This window comes from Ambystoma mexicanum, chromosome 1p (genome assembly GCF_040938575.1).
Source record: "Ambystoma mexicanum isolate Mex_15411 chromosome 1p, UKY_AmexF1_1, whole genome shotgun sequence".
In the NCBI taxonomy this organism is placed as follows: domain Eukaryota; kingdom Metazoa; phylum Chordata; class Amphibia; order Caudata; family Ambystomatidae; genus Ambystoma; species Ambystoma mexicanum.
Window position 1 is genome coordinate 913,509,919 of NC_090921.1, and position 17,391 is coordinate 913,527,309.

Sequence of the window (17,391 nt, forward strand, 5' to 3'; positions counted from 1 at the left end):
CATGGAACATACATGTCACACTCTCCTATACAGAGTGGTAATTCATCAGTAAAAGGAACTTGACTTGTAGCTTCAGAGAACCCTTGAGCATTCATGGCTATTCCCGACGTTGGATATTTTCCCTCTCGTATACATGAACGAGTCGCACCAGTGTCTACTAGAAACGGAAAAGATGTGCCTCCAATCATCAAGTACCTCTTGGGGGTCTGGTGTCACAGATAGTACTTTACACATCATGCCGCCCTGTGAGCTGTCCTATTGTGGATACATGCATGCCTGTGAAAGGATTCCTTTCCACAACAGTGACACCCCCTTTTCTAGGTGTCAATAATTGTCATATTTTTGCATTCTGCTGTGTCTGCATGGGGGCATGCTGTGAATGCCCTTGAGGTGGATTCATTTGTGCTTGCATTGGTTGCTGTGCCTGTTGTATTTGCAGTGCTTGTGCCTGATACACTGTTTGATCTTGGCCAAGCCCTTCCCTAGCTTGTGAGCTATATGCAGGAGGATAAGCTGTCAACCCTATTGAAGATTGGCCATTTTGTACATACCCTTGGCTTCCGCATATGTGCACAATGTGCCCTGTCATCCCACATGTCCAACATACAGGAGGAGCCTGTCTGACTAGTCCCCCTTGGTTGAACCCTCCTTGCCCATTCTTTTTCTCATTTTGTGTGTTCCAAAACCCACTTTGATTTTTTTTAAATATACCCCTTCCTCTGTAGCCATGCCTCTAACTCATGGTACAAAACCATTCCCTCCTTGGTCCATTGGGCGCTCATTACTCACCTGCAATATACCCACTGCTTGCTGTTCCCCTGGTCGTTCTCTGCTTGTCAATACCACCCCTTGTATGGCATATTTTGACACTTTCTTCTAAACTAACTTGGCTTCCTCAATTTTTCTAGCATTGTCTTTCTTGTTTTCTCCTGTAACAGTACAGTATAATCAACTGTATTTCAGTCCATGGATTTGCTTGCATTCCCGCTCTCTTCTTGTGTTACCTCTGTACATGCTTAGGCAATCCCTGACATAAAATGTGGTAAAATACTGCCACTGTTTTCCCCACAGCTTGCATGTTCAAAGAGCCCAGTATTCCTGAATGTTCAGAATGTAAGCAAATGGATCCTCGTCCTCTTTCATCTTACATGTCAAACTTGCACCCATGTCAGTTGTGTCAGGATACTGCACCCTTAGAGCTCTCCAGACATCTGCCCTACAATTTTTAAATGGTGTTCCATTGTGTGCTGTGTTTTGTGCCATGACACTTGAATAGCTTGCTCTCTTCCATATGTCATCAGCTCTTTCCCCAAGAATGGATGCTAGGAGACCCATAGCCTATTGCTAAGGTTTTTCCTCCTGTCATTTTTTTCTATCTCATGAATCTATTGTCCTGCACCTGCCGTTAAACTGGGGAGTTTGCACCTTAAATTATCCTTAAACCATCTGTGGCCATGGAATATATTGTGGTTGTGCTCCTCCTTTTTCCAATAAGGGAAACTGAGTAAATCCTGATCCGCAATGGGCTCCCAACTTCTGCCTATCCATAGTGGGGACAATGGATCCTGATCGCCTGCTTCCTGGCAATGACCTTAACCTACTCATATATGGCAGTGATTCTCTCTTCTTGCTATACAATCGCCCTTTAGGGTGCGCTGGTGTCCTTTCCTTAGGATTCTCCAGATCAGACCATCTTACTTCCTTGTCTACCTGCAGGACTCCCTCAGGGGCATTTGCACCTCCTCCTTCCCTACTGAAGGATTCTCTCTTCATCTGACATATCTAGTCCCCAACTAGTGCGACTCTCATCGTGTTCACCCTCATCTAAGCTCATTCTACTTAAATACAAGGCTCTATGCTTAAGACTGAATGGATTACACTCTTCGCTTCATGATTGGAAGGCTAGGGTTTGATCTCCCTTCCCTCGGCTTCCCGATTTGCCACCTTCTCTTAAGTCCTGATAGGCTTTATCATTCTCATCTCCGATGCATCCTATGTCGATGTTCTAGTGTAGGGTTACTCTAGATAGCCCTGATGTTATTCCCTGTAATGGGAGGTACTCTTCTATACTGCCCTGTTGTATTGCTGGACTTTGCTCCATTAATTTCTTTTGAATGTGGTCAATATCGCGCTCCCGCTGTCTCCTCTTTCGTTCTAATTCTTGATCTACTTCTCTTTGCTTTTTTGCTTCCCATCTAACTCTTTCCTCTTCTTGTCTTGTCTCTTCTCCCATTACCCCTGCTCTTCTTTCTTCCTCTTGTCTTCATGTTTGTATTCTTTTGTCCCTTCATTTCTGTGCTTCCCCCTCTTCTCTCTTCCTGTCTTGCCTATCCCATTCTCCCATTGCTCTCTGTCTGTTATCATACTACCTTTGCTCCTCTGGCCTTTTTTCTTTCTGTTGTTGCACCTCCTGATACATCTGTTCTTGCCACTGTCTGCTCTTCCTTTTATGTTCATCTTCTTTTAATCTCCTTTCTTGTTGCCTGGCTTTCCTATTCTGTTTGTCTTAATCTTCCCATTGCCTAACTTCCTCAATGGTTTTCCCATCTAGTTTGAGTAATATCTGTATCCGATCCATTCGTTCTGTACAAGCGTTATTTTGTCAGCTTTTTCCTTCTTTACTTTCCATCTCTTGATCTCTCTTTCTATGTCTGTTGATACATTTGATTGTTCACTTTTCTCTTCCCTGTTTTATAAGACCTTAAAGATCTCCTATTTTCCCTTAGTCTCCTCTGGACTACCATCACTACTATCGTCACTACTATAAGGAGGTGTTTTGTATATCAGATTACTATACCCCATCGCCGCTTTCAGTTCCTTGAACGGATACAATCCTATGCTTTATCGCCTTTTACCTCAGATGAGGCAAGGGAAGCAGAAGGTTTGACACCTTCCTCCTTACTGGTTAAGCATCCACTCCTTAGGTGGCAGATCCTCTCTCTCTTCTTGATACATTTTACAGAGTTCCAAAATAGCTAACCTTTTCTCCAATTTTGTTCCCGTGTACGCAGCATGCAAGCATGTGGTGATGTGTTGCAATACTGCTTTCGACAATAATCCACTTTGTGGACATGGCATGAACATCTTATCTCCCGTGCCTTTCACCCATTCTGCACTGTAATTTTTGACCTTGGGCATGTGTTTTGGCAATGTCCTACATAAATGCATCAGAGGAGTAATGTCTCCCATTGTGACAAGACTCAATTTACTGTCAATACTTACCAGTTTAAAAAAAAATACTTTTTATGAAAACGACAAATATGAGCGTGCTCCAACAATCACCACTCAAAACCTCGGTCTACCTCTGAGTCGGTACAGACAGTTTCTCTAGATAGACACTATGTGCCTCATCACGAGTTGGACGGGAGCCCTTAAATGAGGCAGTAATGCTATTACCACCGCATTTAAGGCTCCACCCAAACATGGCGTGTTTATCCCCAGCTCAAAGCTAAACGCGGCGGAAAAATTCCCATCTTCGGGAGCAATTAGCACTGTGCTATTAGCACACGCTAATTGCGCCACAAATTCCCCATTGGGTCCAACGGGGAGTGAGAATTTACAGTCACTGCCCAACCCTTGATCCGGCGGCAGAACGGTTGGCGGCAAGGCTATTAGCCCAACTCGTGGTGAGGCCCTATGTCTCCTTGACCTTTTCTCACTTTTCCTTACACAATTGTCACTCTTCGACACCTTAATTTACTACAAATACACAAACACACCGACTAGTCGACTCTTCACATTAATCCTTAGTGATCACTCTTTATCGCTGCCCCTAATAATACCCTGATTACAGGATTTAAATTGTTATCTTATATGGACCTGTCCTATATGTAGTCTAATTTACTTCAACCGAAGTGTATAACAATTTCTTCTGAAGCCCCTTGGATTAGAAATCTTAGGCTTTCTCTCTCTCTTTCTCTCGTTACACAAAAAAAATCTCCCATTGCTTTCCCCGTTATATTTTAAATGACTCGTTACTTTCCCTGTTACTTTCTAAATTACCACAATCCATGGCCTCAGTTTGCCATTCCCCTTAGTCTACTAACCATTTGTTTGTTCAGCTTGAGGCCTTCGGTATCAACTCCCCCTCCAATCAACCATTTTCGCCTTCAGTCTGCAAAACGCCTATGGAAACCAGGAGGAATTTCGTCAAAGAGGGACCCGTCCCACCGTCTCGATTATCTTGCAAGAATTCTACATCGGCTGCGCTCCACAGAAAACCCTGTGATCTTCTGGCTAGGTGGTGAAGGGTGCCCGAACATCTGAAATACTAGTCTACTGGTCGAGGGTCTTACTTCCAAACCATCCGGCATGCTACCAAGTGAACCCTTATAGTCCTTTAAATCGAGGCAACACATTGTACGATGGATGGCATGAAGAATAGCTCTTACTCCAAATAATAAGACTGGCTCAGGAAGTTGGCAAAATGTCTCTGTTTTATTCTCAATTATCTAAAACAGGCAGTTAAAAAGGATATCAACGGACATCGCACAGCATAGTCTCAAAGCATTTAATAAAAAAGCATTCTTATAAATCAAAAATGTGTCATACGTGACATCATACTACGAGGCAAACTAAGAAATCCTATGTGAGATTGCACAAAAAGGGAAGCAGGCGCCCCTCTCTAGAAAGAACATGGCATGATAACCTGTTGTGTGGTTTTGTCCCACTTTGGGAGACCACAGCCATTTCTTTTTAGCTCACTGTACTTTTCACAAAGGAGGAATAACCATTTGCATATCAGTCTTTGTCCCACCCACGTGAGATTGTGACAAGACTAAGGGCGCTATCTAAGTATACTTTCTATAAGGGATTGGATTGTGATTGGCTCTCTAAAGTCAGGTGGACAACTTATGCTCTCCCCTAGTGCAAGTCCCCTTCAACAGTTATTAGAAACATGATAACACATTGGCTCTCAAACTATAAGGCCCTTTGTTACACAGCCCTCTACAACTGGGTGTCACGCTTGCACCCTTCTGGAACATTCGATTCTCTAGCAGCACATAAGCTGCTACCCCAGGTGCTGACGGGTATACCACCCAATTAGGCCAACATCTCTCAACACTCATGCCTTCTGCCTTTCAGATTGTCTTTGAACTTGGCCTTGTAGAAGCTTTTCTTCTCCGGGAATATAAGAGTGTGTGAGCATGTTCTTATCAAGGTTCAGGTCTGCATGCCCACTTCTATTTCCATCCTGGACTCACGTGACAGGAGACTGTGAATCAGCCCATATTATAGCATTTAATTGTCTTGAATAAAAAAACTTGGCACTCATGGTGTTCTCTCTGCAACTTAACAAGGGTTTCCTCAGCGTCTCACATTCACTGTTCTTCAAGGACTTATAACCAGTTTTGGCTGCCTTAGACTTTGACACCAAGCCAAACATATTTCAACCAGTGCAGGGGAACTCAGTCCCCATGTTTATACTAATGTAGCACACACCAACATAAATTGAATTCCTCCAGGGGTACTTTATATCTTGTTTTTGTTTTTATTTTGTAACATTTCTATTACTTTTATTCAGTGCATTTTGTTCTACCTTGTTTTTAATGTGTAACTCATGTACATCTGCATGTTACCACATAATGCCATTTTGAGTATCAGATTTTTCACCATTTGGCCATCTTGTCCTTGGGCCTTCTTCCTCCCTTCTCAGAAGGATATGTCTAAGATATTTTCCCAGACATAACCCTGAGTTTCCTGAGCTAAGTGGTGGTGTGAGCAACCCGTCCAGATGTGGGGATTGGGCCCGTCTTGTCTCAATCCATTTTCCAGACAGGGGATGTCTTTTCTTCCACATGTGGGCATGAAACTGCCCAAGCTTGGGCAGACCCTGCACATTTTAATTCTGCAGATCCTTGGCACTGATGTGCTGTGAGTAACCCCAGTTTGAATTTGGTTTGAAAGGAGATTTCCTGCATCCATTCTGATGATCGTTTTGAGCCAAGACCTCAGTGGAGAAGCTCAGCCTGGTGAATACCTGATTACTGCTGTTGAAGACAACCAGATTTCGCCAACTTCCAGCACGGCCTTGCCTCTATCCATTGAATTCATGAAGACCTTCATCAGAATTTTGACTCTTTGGCTGGTGGGACCAACCAGTGAAGACCATTGCACAAAGAATATACCTTCCGAAGCATCCCAGAATCATCCAGTGGTTGTAACAGCTTCATCCAGGGCAGCTTCAGTGCATCACCTCCTATCTAGGTTTTGAGTTGGAATACGGCAGGTAATTTACCAGTGCCCAAGACCAGGCTTCCTACAGTTGCCGCCGTCCAACATGAAGCAAGGACGTTCTTCAGCAGTGTCCTGTCCATTGCCATATGTGCTGCATGCCACAGTTTTTATTGAGCATTCTTCACTTCTGCCAATCTTAGTTGTGTCCTGTAGGGTCTCATCGGATTGTGGCAGCTATGGTGATCATTGCCCTGCTGTGCCTTTGTCATCTAGCTTCAAGATATCAGGAACTGTCACATCAAAACCCAGATCAGCCATTGAGCTGGACCCAAATCTTAACGCGAAAACTACCATTGCACCTATGACTCTGGGTCCCCCTACAACCAGACCAATAATTTAAGTAATTAGGCACATCTAATCTGATAGATTTATGGGTGGCCTACTAGAGAATCTGATAAGGGGTGGGAGATTGAATACATGTTTCCACAAACTCTCCCACCATAAGGATTGAATGCGCGTGAAGTTCAATCCCTAAATGTCCCTCGCCTGGTCATGATCGGTGGTATTCTGCTTAAGGACCCTCCCACCCGGCCTGGAATTCCCCTAGTCTGTTGGGATTGGGAGAGTATCCCTAATCTACTTGGCCTATCTTAATTTTCTTCTTCAATGCTGACTTTGCCAATACTTGTTGTTCACTATTAAAGTTGTCCAACTCCCTGCAGCAAGTACTTAACTGCCACTTTGACGCTTTCTGAGGTGTAAGGCCTATTTACCTTAACAGCAATGGTCTTCTGAAGTGGTAGGCTCCTTATTTTATGATGCAGCGTATTTGTTTGCATTGATTTGCATTGTGATTAATCCACTTTACTGCGTACTACATCGTATTGTTTTCATTGCTAAATTGTTTCTACTTTTTTCAAAGTAAAGCATCGGTTATTTTGTATCTGCTGAATTTCAAGAGTTTGTTGCGTTAAATCTGCGCAACTTGACAGAGTCCTTAACTAACATTCTTCTCAGTGATTCTGAAAGGTTTTGATAAACCATAAATTATGTTTATGGGCCACTAGCTATGGCCTTTGGCCGTGACCACTGTAGATGTTCCCCCACTATGGCTCTTTTGGACCCACTATGTGACCATTGCCTTAAAACCCTACTAGGTCACTAGTTGTGGCCCCTTTTCCCAAATAGCTTTCTTGAAGTCCCACTAGCCAAGGCCTTCGGCCATTGTCATTGTCCATGACCTTCAGCTTTCCCCACTGAACATATTGCTCCAATAGGTTTCCTAAACAGTCCCACTAACCATGGCCTATGACTGTGGCCACACTAGCCATGGGCAGTGCCCATGGCCTTTGGCCATGTCCACGTTTCATATTGCACCCCTTGACATGTTGCCACAATATGTTTCATTTGGACCCACTAGCCATGGCCTCCGGCCGTGTTCACTTTAGATATTGCACAATTTGTTTCCTTAAAATAACCAAATACACATATCCTTCGGCCACACCCATTACTATCCAACTCACTGTAGCTGTAAAATTCCACTTTTGTTTGTACTCATCTCATTTTTTAACTCTCTCTTTAAAAAAAAAAACAATGTTTCCATAAGCACATAATACAAATAATCAGAGTTATCTGTAAATGCCTGCATATGACTGGTTATTTTCGTGTGATGCATTTTCAGTCCTGATCCCATTTTCTACTACAACCCTGGTCACCCCCAGTATAACCCTGGTTATACAAAAACCTCAAGCTCTGAACTTGGCCCCCAAATCCCCAATTTCTCATGGTGTCCTCTTTATCCCTCCCCACATGAAGCCTGTTGCCATTTCATCTTTTTTCCTCCTCCAAACATGCCTCCTCCAAATGGCATGTGTTCCATTTTTCATTTTCAGTTATAACCATTATAATCCCCATTATTTCTTGCATCAAACAAAAATAATCCAGCTTTCTCATTTCTGAAAAGCCTTGCTGATGCATCGTGATCTTAGGGAACTAGAAAATCCCATCCCTATAGCTACACATGCGCAAGTAGAGCTTGGTGCACTACCGTTCAAAACGCACTGACACATAAAATCCACACCCTACAAGAGAAAATAAAGACTAAGAGAGACTCACTAGCTAGGAAATGTATGCACCCATACTTACCAAGCCCTAGTGCTGAAGCCATCTTCAGGAGCGTGCTTTCAATTGGTGACCCTGACGTGATCCCAGTGCCACCCGTTCCTGCGGAGGCTTCCAGCGACCGTCCCCGAAAAAACATGTGCAGGAGTCATTTTAAGAAAAATCCTCTCTGCTCTTTGCAGCAGGGCGCGGCTCTGAGGAGAGTGCAGGCTGGTGTTGGAACCCTAGTGTTGGAACCCTGTGACGGAGGAGTTCAGATGAGCATGCACATGTGAGTAGATTCTTGTAAGCGATAACAAGTTGGGGCAGATGCATGGGGAAGTGTGAAAGGGGTTCATGGAGTGTGAGGTCATTGACGTGACGTTTCTGAGAGTAAGGTTATTTGTTGTTAACAATTGTAGTATGGAGTGTTTCAGTAAAGTATTATAAGGTAAGGCATTATGAGATAAGGCAAAGGTAAGGCAGGGAGCCCCTCCTCAGAAGGGGAGGTAAGGTGCTACCACAGGATATTATGTTATTTAAAGGAGGGATATAAAAATTAGAGTAGTGGTCTTGTATAAGTAGTGGGCCTGGAACAAGTAGTGGTTGTTAGTTTTAGCATTTTGTGTTAGTTTATGGTGGTTGTCTTTCTTGGATGAGGAGCATGCCCTAGAAGGGGCAGTAGTTCTGTTTGTTGCGGTGTGGTGTTGGTTGATTTTTTGGAGTCATGCGTGCATGTGCATATGGAAGGGTGGGGGTTGATTTTCTTGTTTTTGTGGTTACAAGCAAGCACGTGAGATGGGCTTTGCGGGGCTAGTAAGAAATATACATTACTAGCATAGGTGGAGGATCACCAATAGAGCACATGTACAAGGCCTGACACTGTATCGTGACAGGGTGGATAAATATCATAAGCAGATGATCACAGGGCTGGGAGAAGACAGGATGCCCTGCCCATGGCCAGGGCAGGGCTCACACAACAAGAGTATTTTTTGAGCACATGTCCCCTTTTCTAGTGGTAAAATATAAGAGGATGGGGAGCAACTACAAACACGAAAAGAGATTCTTTGATCATTGGTGTATGTTTGAAGATGCAGAACATCAAGGGAATGTAGAGAAAGTTCACAGACAGAGTGATGGGAAGTGCATAAAGGGAGAAGGAAAATGTGGGGTACCATTGGGGGTAGGAGATTATATCCCTTGACGGCATATCCCACAGATGGGTACACTAATCCAAGTTATGTACCTGCCATGTTAGGGCCCCTTCTGCTGTGGTAGGGTCTCCTGCATCGTCAGTAACATCAGAGGCTGCCGGTCCCCCACCTCTGCACGCCCCCTACCTGAAGTACTGCCGTTGATGGGTTACAGGTCTAGGGAGTTAAAGGATAGGTTGACAGGTATACTAGCAGAACTGAAAAGGTTGCAGACATCCCCAGGAGCAGGAAGGGATATAAGCGCATTGAGAGAAGGATCGGGAAAGTGGAAATCAGGGGAAATATTGCTGAAGATGGATACTGAAGGTATAAGACTTGTAGGTGTTGAGAAAGAAAGGAGCTAGGATGGGTGGATTATTTCGGGAGATGAGAATACGGTTTTGGGAGAAAATGTGGATGAAGAGGATGCTGGTACGTTCACAGAAGATCTGAGTAAAGAAAAAGGAAGGGGTGAAGAGGCGGCTGAAAATACTCCCCTAACAGACGTTATATGGACAGGAGGCAGATTGAGGCACAGGTTTGTCCGGATGGCATTAGTAAAGAGAAGAGGAGTTGTGAAGAAGGGTGTGTGAAGTAGAGCAAAAATGCAGATGCCTCTAATAAATAAGGGGGAATGAAGAACAAAGTATGTGTCCTGGCCCCAAATGGAGAAGAATAGTGTAATTAAGGCCCTCACACAGCTCACAACAGGGGTGGGTAAGTGGATACATGAGTTTGAAAAATAAATGTCAGGGGAGCCCCTAGCGGGGATCTTAAGAGCCTATTGGTTGGCGTAATTGGGGATCAGGCTGGGAAGGTGTGGGTTAAGGCCGGATACCCGGGAGTAACCTTGGGTGATGACGCACATGATGAAGCATCATTTGATGGAATTAGGGTAATGGTATGGGAAGCATTACGAAGGGCTCTCCCGGATACTCCTGATTTGCAGTCTTAGATTTATTTTTAAAATGCAAGAGAAATGGAGAGCTGAGACTGGAGGGCCATGGGATCAGTCAATGCCATTATTTTATGTTATCGTAAAGAGGGGCTTGCTGAAGGAAGTGCAGAAGGCGCGGGATAAGATTGTGGGTATTGGGGCAAAGCGATGGCTGAAATACAGAGTATAATAGTTCATCATTGTAAAAGAGTTAAGGAGCAGGAGACGGAAACAGCAAAAGGAGTCAGGCGGATGATGCGAAGTTGATGGAGAATTTTTTTTTCAAAAGAAGCAGTTCAGGTGCCTGTGCTGATGCCAGCACAGGTGGAAGGAAAAGAGAGTACAGAGCAAATTGTGAATGCCACTATTGCGGCGCTCTGGGCAGACTGAGGACAAGGGCAGTGGGGCGGGGGACAGCAGTACCCCTGCCCAGAGTGGCAACACGGAGGGCCACAGCGAGGGAGAGGGGCAGGTCGAGGAGCAAGAGGAGGGGATTCTGGACCCAGAGGAGCTAGGTTCGAACAGTCTCAATGTTGGAATTGTTTAAGGTGGGGGCATTTCGCAATGGGGTTCAGGAGCAGGTCCATTGTGGGGTATACTTATGGACCACATCAACAGGGCCAGGGCCCCAAGGAAATACATGATTAGGGTACCAGCAACAGAGTCAAGGGTACTGTAACCAGGTGTACCCACAGGGCAATCCCAAACTTATAATTAGCAACCCCACGTGCCGGACACACAGGGGAGGCATCCACCGCAGCAACAGCAGGGCAGTGTTGCCCTGGTAATTAGGGTGTCAGGTGGGGCTGCCGCTCGCTTTGGGGAAACTGCAGTGATGGGGTAGCCCATTTTTGTTCCCTGGAACAAAAATAATCCCGATTAGGACAGCCCATGGAGAGCACTCGAGTGTCCAGTCTTGTTGAGGACTACCCACCATGAAGAGTTAGAGTTTATGGGGGCGGTGATAGGAAATATGCAATTCATATTCATGGTGGTCTCTGGTGCAGCTAAATCATCTATCATGGAAGGAAACTTTCCACTATCAGGAAAATATCTTGACGTGCAGGGATTCTCTGGGGCTATGTCCAAGGTCCCATACACTGAGGAGTTGGATGTTGAGGTGGGAGGGAAGGTAGTATGGGCACCCTTACTATATTCTGAGAGTTGCCCTGTCAGATTACTGGGGAGGGACCTGCTCAGTAAGTTAAACATGACTATATTCTATATGTTCTACGCCTGGGGTGTGCGCCATGAAGGCGATGTTGATAATACACATAATGACAAGGGAGGTGTAGTCCGCAGGATTCCTTTGGACTCGGAATGTTTATCTATGGTATTACAAGCACTGTAATACCATAATGCAGTTACTTTGAAATATTTTCATGAGCCCACATTTTCCAGAGAAAAAGAAGAAAAATAACCCTTGTCCTCCGTGTTCTTGTGAGAATTTGACTTTTAATTACACATATTGTATACTTTTAACAGTGCCCTTTGTGATAACACGTGTTTCGACGATCTCATCGTCTTTTTCAAATCAGGGCTTATTTATGTCACATTTGCAAATGATAAATTTCATTTTCAAAGAAAAACCCAATTATATGTTTGGTTATATTAAACAACATATGAAATTCACACATTCATTCCATAGTTTGATTCATTTGGTTCCAAATCCAGTCTGAGGTACAGTCCAAAATTGACCAGAACTGCGCCGCTGATCCGATCCCACCAGAGGTGCCTTGCTGCCGGTAGACCTGACCTGATTCATTGACCAGAGCTGACGGTCCAATTTAATTACAAAGGACTGTAAGCATAACAGGAAGAAAAGTGACCCATAGTATATCTGCATTGTATTGTCCCAATCTCAACCCATCTCATCTTTAAATCCAGAACCCTAGTATTGTTAGAATCCTTCTTGCACTGATTTCTTTCCGATCTGTGTTACAAAACCGTAACTCCTTTGTGATTTTGAATAGCTAACTAAAATCTCAGAAATCGAGTATCCACCATGGACTGGTTGCGCTGGCCACAAAGCTGTGAAGTTTCATGTGTGGCATCCTCTTTTTCATAGTCATTAATCTAGTGTAATAAAATCCTATCTGTCATTTTCAAAATCAAATTCCTGTTTTCGATTGTGCGCCTATTTTGCAAAAACACCTCTCACTAAAACCTCTATAACTTCTTCAATTTTAAAATAGAAATCAACCCTCACTGATACCTAAGATCCTTAGCCACATCCACAACTAAAAACAGTGTATTTGACCCATTATTCTCCAATATCGCATAGTAAAAGTTTGCTGAAAATTTGCAATTTTAGCCAAAATTACATGCATCTTTTGCCCATTTCAAAGTGCTTCTTTCATCCCATCCTGATCTCAAGTGTGTATTGTTGTTTATATTATAGCTCATGTGTGTTAGGACTTGTTTAGAGTTGCTTTCCTTAGAATTTCTATCCATTTAAGCCTTTTTGCACCCTTCTGCATTTATTATACAAAGCCATTTCACCTGTCAGTTTCAAAGTGTCATTTGACAAAAAAACGGTTTTCTCTCTTGTTTGGGTGAGGAAAGATTGTCTATAAACTTGAGACCTTGTCTTTCATTCCTGAATACCTGCTGATTACTCACATTGGTGTAGGATTGTTTATTTGTATTTAAACAAAACTTTACAGGGGGACTAGCCTGATTCTGGTTCAGAGTGACCTGGGGGGTATTTTGAGACGGGTGTGATATGAGTGGTATATCATTCAGAAAATTGAACTTCTAGGGAAAAATAAATAAGGGTTTCATCGTACGCTACATGCTAGGCAAGACCTGGGTGAGTGCCTGATTGAAATCCCTTACATAAGCTATATGTAGATGTCGAAACTGGGGAGTGGGAGCACAGAACTATTCCAGAATGTGTTAGTGTAGAAGTAACGAAAGGGGGGAATGTTGGGATGGGGGCAGCCTCATCCCCACATAGGGGCATTAAAGTGAGTAGAGATGCATTTGAAGCACTGTGATGAACAAGGGGGGAAATTTAGAGGGACACCTTCACATCCAGCAAGACCCCATGCAATTATAACCAATTATAGTGTAACCATGGTGTGGCCCAAGGCATGGGCGGCATCACTATTTTGTGTAGATAGTAATAATCATAGGTAGAAGAGAAGGCTTGTGCAGTAAATGCGTCATTACATGCATATGTCTAAATCCACAAGGCCACAGAAATCTCCAGTCATGCCCAAGCTCCGATGAGAACAGTTCACACCCCCACCCGCCACGCTGTTTATTCATTGTTCTTGGAAGTTTTGCAAAGATGTATCTTTCACCCAAGAGGAATACACAAGGCCGCAATCAGAGTATGACACGGTTCAGTCATGAGTGACCACAAGTTATAGCCATTAGAACAGACTAAACTGACTAAACCCTAAGATCCACAAATTCCATGACACCAGGTGCCCTTTGACCACCAACCCAAAAGTAACAAGTCCTGAAATGTTCAAAGGGGATGAACAGGGTGTATTGTTGAAGCGACAATCATGTGATTTGTATTACAAGATATTGGGAGGCATACATTTTAGTTCAAAACAAGGGCAGAGACCGTGGAGCCAAATGGCATGGAGAGAGTGAGTGAAATCAGTGTGTTAAGGTTAGAGTGCCCTGGAAACTCCTGTGTGTCTGTCTTAAAGCCTGCCAAGTGCACAGTATGAGTGATAAAAATGTTTCACAGTAGGAGTATAATTCATTTGTTTTCTGACCTTCGAATTGAGGAGAAGATGAGTCCTGCACCACCCACGTGAAGGAAGACGGACTGACTGGGCTGGAACCAATAAACTCAAATCCCATATGGATCGAGGCAGCACCTGAATAGGGTCCATCCAATCAGCCATGCATGTGTTTACTATATGTATTGCATCACTTATGATGAAGGTTTGCTTTATCATAACACACATAGCCATAATCAGGCCCCAGCACAGATTATGACACATGGTGTGTCAGTGGAAGGGAGGGAGATGTGTCATGATCTGTGCTGGGGCCTGATTATGGCTATGTGTGTTATGATAGTGTGGTGATGTCACTGACATTCTATGTGGAGTGTTGGTGTGGTGATGTCACTGACATTCTATGGGGAGTGTTGATGGATGTTTGGAGTGCTGGGTTCTACTGGTGTCAGTTGGACCTAATGTGCTGGGCTGGATGGATGTCCCAGTGCTTTCTCTACTTTATATCTAAGAGAATAAACCTACATGTAAACTACTTACCTTCTCGTGTTCCTGATTTTGGAAGGAGGCTTAGTTTACTACACTGGTGACGAAGATGGTTCCTGTGCTGCTGGGAAGAGGCAGTTGGTGAGATGCGCTGCCTTCCAGGGAGACATCAATCATAGCAGGAGGCTGCAGGCCAGGCGGTGCAGTGAAGGTCCAAGGCTGGGGACCTGTTTTGGCGGAGCACACAGTGGCTGGTCCATAAGGAGGGACTGCCAGGCGGCGCTGGGCTGAGGTGGCCCATTGTCTAGAGTGGCCGGTGGTGTTACGGTCCCTGGTGGAGTGGTCCGGTTGCACTGTGGAGATGCCGGAAAGGGCTGCAGGGGCTTCTTCAGAGGTTGAGGGCACTGTATGGGCTCTCACTGGGTTGTCATGTAGCAGAGCTCAGAGGAGCGTTGGGGATTCGCCTGTTTTGGTCCGAGTAAGGACTTTTGCACTTTCGCGTTGTGCGCTGGTTGGTGGCATTGTGCTGTTCTCCAGAGCATAGGACTGCCTGGGGGGCATGGCAACAGAGGCGTGGGGGGCATGGCTGAGGCCAGCGGAGTAGAGGCGGCTTGTGGCGTGTCTTCCGCGGAGCTGGGAATCAGATTGATGACGTATTCCAGCTGCATCGAAGAGGACATTCTGAGTGGGCTGGAGCGTGGTGCACTGCTTTTAGTCTCAGGAGCAGTTGCAATGGCGTCCCTGGGAGGAGGGCCGGAGTCCCAGCGTGTCTTGCTGGAGAGCAACATTGAATGTTGCAGCTACATTCTCTTGGAAGGCAACATTCATCATTAATGTTTTGCCGGAGCTGGAGGAGGAGTTTGTTACATTCCGGCTAAGCACAACTGTAGGTTTGGAACATATACTAAGGTTGTGCTCTCCATATAGACCAGGCGGTCCTGGAGTAAATGATTTTTCGGAACAACTGGAGGGCGCTGAGTTTATGTCTGCAGGAAGACGTTTGTCATTTGAGCTGGTGGGAAGCGCGGTGACCGTGTCTGAAATAATGGGCATTTACTATGTGTGTGCTGGAACATGGTGGAAGCAAAAAGCAGGTGATGTGACAAGATGGTTGGCAAGGTGGCGAGCATTGGATCCAGACCTCTGGGGCTTGCATGGCATGGAGGATCTATCAAGTCCAGAGGTTCTGATGCAGTAGGTGTTGGAGGAGGCCTGTGATGATTGTTGTCTGTAAGTAGTGGCCTCGGAATAGTGTGTCATGGGGTTGGGTCCTGGGGATATGTTAGGTGTTTAAGCCCTTCTTATGTACTGCTGTTGTGTTTATGTGGTGGCCTGCTATTTGGGCCATTCCTCTGGGTTTGCATTATGGACTCATGGTGGGGTCCATGGGCAAAGTTTTTAATGTTTATAATGTTTTTTCATTTGCAGGTGGGGTTGACTTGGACATGTGGGTGTGGGGAGGGTGCAGGGACTTAAGTGCCATGTCATTTTACTTGCCCTGCTTTTGTACGCCTTGCATTTTGCGGACATGTTGGCTCAATAGGACTTTAGCGCCAAGTTATATGCAATTATTTTGCATTTATTGCTGAACTTTAATGGTCAGGTTGGTGTTGGCGCAGGGACTTTGGCGCCATAGACTTTATCGGGTTTGGTTTTTGTAGGGTTTTAGGTGTTGTCCTATGATGTTTTATGTTTGTTCGTAGGGGCATGTCCCCTGGTCATATTTCAGTGATTGTATGGGGCAGTGAGGTGCTGTCTGGTGCTTTAAGGGGCAGTGAGGTGCTGTCTAGTGATTAAGGGACAGTGAGGTGTTGTCTGGTGATTTCAAGTGCAGTGAGGTGCTGTCTGTGGTGATGTTAAGGGGCAGTGAGGTGCTGTCTAGGTAAGTTATGGGGATAGCGTGTTGATGTGAAGTTGGGTGGTAGGATCACAGATTTGGTTGGAGTTTTTGAGTTGGACATAGACATGGTGGCCACATGTCTTTGTGGGGATTAGAAGGCTAGTGGGTTAGTTTTGGTTGTGGTGTGCAAGGTCTCTTCCTGGGAAGGATTTGTTGTTTGTTTCTTCCATTGTTGTTGTCCTTCAGCGGGTTTATAGCTAAGTGGGGTTCAGGCTTTGGGGGAGGGCCTTTGGTTCGAGTTTGGTTTTTGTGTTTTCCATTTAAGATCTTGGTTAGATGTTGTGGTGTAGCGGTTTGGCCCTTTATTGTAGGGATCGCGACTGTGTGATTAATTTTGCAAAGCGAGTATATGTTCAGATAGGCGCGCGTACCTTTTGTTTTTCGTCAGCGGGTTCTGCCATATAACGCGATGGTGAGGAGAGGCGGGGTGGAGCCGCGAGCAAAGCTGCTCGTCTCAGGCAGCCACCCCGTTCTCCTCGAGCGAGCACTATCGTGGTCCGCGCTGATCGCAACGAGCGCTAGGACCCAGCAGAGCGGTGGTTCGCCTACAAGCGCAGGCCTGCGCCCGCCCGAGCCGCCATACACTGGGGTTTTAGGACCCAGCGAGCCGGAAACCTCCTCCAAACCTTCTCGGCATCCCCGCAGTGCTCCAATGTTCGTTTTCTTCTCAGGAGACAGCGAAACGGAGCGGAGAGTTGCAGAGTTGAATTTGGGAGTTTAAAAAAAAAGAAAAAGAAAAAAAACGAGAAATTGTTTATTCCGTTTGCTGGGATTAACATATTAACGCGGTGTGATCCATTCTGTAGCTAGCTAGAAAAGCTCAGAGTGGAATATTCCTAACTCTGACCCCAAGAAGTTAGCTCTGCTAACACAGTATAATGGCTCACTCATCGCACC